The following is a 4480-nucleotide window of genomic DNA, read 5'->3' as shown; positions in this document are numbered from 1 at the left end:
AGCTGGAAATGGAAAATCCAAAAGTACAGAGAGTTTTTCAGGAACTACTCTGAACCACCCATAGAAATTTCCTCCTGAACTACCACACCATTAGGAATAAATAAAGGGAGGCTTCAGGTGAGACACATATTTGATAATATTTCCAAAGTGTGGAGTCCCTCCATTAATGTAAGAGATACAAGAATAAAAAAAAAAAAAAAAGTCTTAGTTTTTGAATTTCTGCTGGCTGTAAGATTTTTCAACTTATCTCAGCCTTCAATCTCCTTTGAGAGAAAATGCTTCAGGATAAATTAAGTTTTGAATGTGGCAATCCAAGTGTCAGGCTGGCAGAAACTCCAACTGACATGACTCAGGGTAGGGGGAGCTGGCTGAAAACAAATATGCAATGGAAAAATGAGGAAGTGTGTCCAATCCTGGGCCAGTGGGGTGTCCCCTTACTGTCACACGACACCTACAGGTGACTGATGTACTTAGATGTGACTGGGTACAAAGCACACGACACTGGCCTAGAAATGAGGTCAAAAAGGGCTAAAAAAAGGTTTTATGAACTTGCAGATTGCAAGGCAGGGCATCAAGGGGTACAAATCCAACAACCTGAGAAGTGATGCAAGCAAGAACAGCTGTTTGTTACCCAAAAGCCTTAGAAAGCAAAGTAAAACTGAGTTTAAAATCCAGGCTAGAGATTATTGACAATTATTTACTACTCTGTAATACACAAGAGTATTTTAATGACTTGGAAACTGCAGAAAAAAGCACAGGAAATGTGAATACTTCTGCAAATCCAAACATGCTAAAATGCATCACCTTCTAAATTGCAAGCTGCACGACTCTTTTTAAGACTTTGTGCCCCTGAAATCCTCCAAGCTGTTCCCTAAACACCCAGCCCATGTGGCAGCAGATACTTTGTCAAACCCTCAGTATGTACATGGTCACAGAATATCACCCAGCCACATCTCAGATACAAATGTGTCTGTCAGGAGTTCCCAGCTGGGGCTGCTGCTGCCTGAGCACTGAGGGGTTCCAGCCCTCTGCCTTTGGCTTTTCCAGCTCATGGAACTGCCTGTGCTCTTGGCTAAGTCAGCCCAGGAGTACTCAGTCATTTAAACCAGCCTAAAGTCCTGCAGATTAATAAAATATGTTATTGAATAAAAATTACAAAGTTAGTTCCAACTTTTGATCCTTATTGGTCAACCCATTTGGAAATTTCCTCCCATGTGCTGAGCACAGCTGCCATTCCCATCACTCCTGCTGCATCCAACAAGTTTTGTCCTGGTCCTTAGGGCCACCATTCCCCAGGAGGTGTCCCAGCTCCCTGGAATTTCCCCCTGATTCAGCTCCAAGCTCTGCATTTGCAGCTCTCCTGCAGTGGAGGCTCCCAGGCTGTTCAGGCTACCTGAGCCCTGCATGGAGCAGCTTGTTTCAATTAACCAGGAGCAGGGTCCAGCACACACCCCCCAGAGCTGCCCACTTGCCAGGCAGCAATTCCTCAGTGGGATTGAGGAATTGTGTTCCAGTGTTCATTTCCACCCCTCCTTCCATGCATGGGGTACAACAAACCCCCAACCTCAGGGTTCAGGGGAGCACAGGAAAAATCCTTCACACTTCTGGCATCCAACCACAGGAATTCTTACACTCAGAGACCCAAAAGAGGGTTTTTTAAGCCTAAAGATATATTTCCATTTGAAAACATTTTTGTTCAGTGTTGAATTTGAGCCTCTGACTCTGAATGCCACGAATGCAACCCAACTTGCACCCTGCCTGAGTTTTACAGAGCACAGCAAAAATTAAACCCTGCCCTTCTGTGCACACAGATGCTCCTTTCACTTTCAAAAAACCACCCAAAAAACCAAACCAAACAAAAAAAAAAAAAACAAACAAAACAAAACAGAAATAAAACTTGGTACATCAGTAGAGTGAGACTGATGCTCCCACCCAGGGCTGAGCTCAGCACTTGTCTCTGTTAGGGTCCAACACCAGCAATCCCAAAATCCCAAACCAGCTCAATCCCCACATGTGCTTATTAAAACAGAAGTAACCACCCATGGCTCACCTCCCCTGTTCTCCACACAAACAACACCAGCTCAACAGAAAACCACTCCAGGTTTGTGATTCTCTCCCCAGCAATCTCTGACCTGCACAGAAGGCAGCAAGAACAGATTGTTTCCGTTGCCTGGATTATTTTCCATTCCTACACCCAGGGGTTTTTCCTCATGTCCCCAAACAGCCACAGTCAGCAAGCAGCTTAAATTACACCATCATCATACCTAAAACCGACAGAAACTTCAGCCAAGGGATTCATATGAAGCAGAATTTCTGCCTGCACGGCTGTCTGAAAATAACCCATCCCCACACTGATGCTCAGGATCATGATGGTGACAAGCTCTGAGGAACAGTTTCAAGTTTTGAACAGTTTTTGGCTGGAATGATCCAAATTCTCCACACTCTGTCTATGCCACACGGCCACTGAGGGATAAAATCACCCCCATTAGCTTGCACAGGGTTCAGCTTTAAGTTTAAAACCAGCTCAGGTCACAAAGTTAAAACAACTCCAACATGAAATCCCCTGCTGAAAGCTTTCATAGCCTTGGATAAAATATCTTAATTCAGGATCCAACTTCATGAATTTTGACAAACTGCTGACACCTGAATGAAAATTTAGGCTGCAAGTGTTACATACCAGGGTTTGAACCCTTTATAGGCCATCTCCTCCTTGCCTAAATAGATTAAATTTAAAACAACAGTATAAACCCTCCTCCCAACTACTACTTATTCAGCTATCATTTATTATTCTGCAGACAAAACAATACATGATAAAAGCCCTTATTTCATTGCAGTCTGTAAGAAATCTACCCACACTTCCCATTATAGTCCATCAATGTAACACTTCTATTCCCTCTCACAGAAGTTTAAATCCTCTGAGGACCCCAGGTCACTTGTAACAAAACACTGCCAAGAGATTTACATGTCACTTTCTGCTGAAAGGGAAAAAAAAAATACAGGAAAATATATTCTGAAGACATGAACAATTCAAGGAGCTTCTGCCTGACCAATGTGCATGATGAATTGAGAAGATCATTAATTAGCAAACTCAGACAGGTAAACAAGAGAAAGCTCCAAAAGCCACCTTTTTTCAAGGTATTTCTTCCCCCCAACAGGAATGATGTGGGTTGTGTTCGGGTTTTTGTTGTTGTTTTTTGTTTTTGGTTTTTTTTTTGTTTGTTTGTTTTGTTTTTGGGTTTTTTTGGGGTTTTTTTTTGGTTTTTTTTAAATTTTTTTTTTAATCTACTCATTCCTGATTTCCAAGGGTCTCCCACTCTAACCAGCAATTTTTTGAAGTGTCACCGGAGGAAGTTCTGTGCTCTCCTGCCCAGTCCATCAAACACCTCCCCTCCTGAACTGAACTCACGTCCCTCTGCTCTCACTGCTCTCACAGACAAGGGACGCTGTTTACAAACACGAGCACTTGCTAACTTTTCCCGCCTCAATGGGAGCTGCCTGCCAAAGACTGCTGGCCAACTCTTTCTTGAAGATGCTAAAAATACTATTTATGGTCAAAACAAACAAAAGTCATGTGCTGGGGGATCAGAGTGCAACACTTAACAGTTAGTTAAGAATGGGGAAGTGACACACTTGCTAACCCAGAAATAATTCAGCAGGGCTCCTAAGAAGCGAGGAATACCCGAGTATCTGAGAAATATCACAGCTATAAACAAACTATCCAAGTGATCAGTCCTTGCTACACTGTATAAAGCAGCGATCACACCCACAATCTCACTTAACCCAACTCTTCGTCTGCAGCACAGGCTGGGCAGTTCCCCAGTGATTTGGAGACATTGGTTATTGGGAAAACAGTTAAAATACACGAGGTAAGGATTTGTTCTGAGCAGTGTTTGGAGCTGTCCTCAGATGGAGCAGGTAAGGTGATGGGGCACTGTGACCTGGCAAGAGCCACCCCAGAAGCTCCTTTGCGCCTTAAATCTTTGCGATGTTTTACCCAAAAACACCCCACAGCCTAGAGCCAAGAAGGACGACGATACAGGAAAGGAAGCCTGCCTGAACAGCCCCGCTCCAGAGTGGAATTTTAACAGCTTTCTCTACAGAGAACCTGTGCACCGTGGGGAGGAGGGTGATTAACATTCCTTAGGCAGGCAGCGAGCACCTGGGCGCTGGGAGCCTCACACGTAGGTCTGTATGCATCGCTATCAGCGCCGGGGGCGATTAGGGACCTCTTTTAGGGAACGGAGCCATACTGAGGTTCCCCTCGAGCTGTGGCACTGGTCGGGCGCTGAGGAAGCGAGTTAGAGCAGGCAGAACCCCACACAACCGCACAGCCGAGCGGCCGAAGGCGGGAAGGCCCCGGCGGCAGCCAAGGCGCTCCCTAAGTTTATAAATAGAGATTATTTATTGTGTCGCGGCTCTGCCAGCCCCTTCCGCCGCTGACCTTCCCCGGGGCTCGCCAAGTGTCGGGGGGGGGGGGGGG

Source organism: Geospiza fortis, unplaced genomic scaffold (genome assembly GCF_000277835.1).
Source record: "Geospiza fortis unplaced genomic scaffold, GeoFor_1.0 scaffold4, whole genome shotgun sequence".
Lineage (NCBI taxonomy): Eukaryota > Metazoa > Chordata > Aves > Passeriformes > Thraupidae > Geospiza > Geospiza fortis.
Note: the sequence above shows the minus strand (reverse complement) of the source record.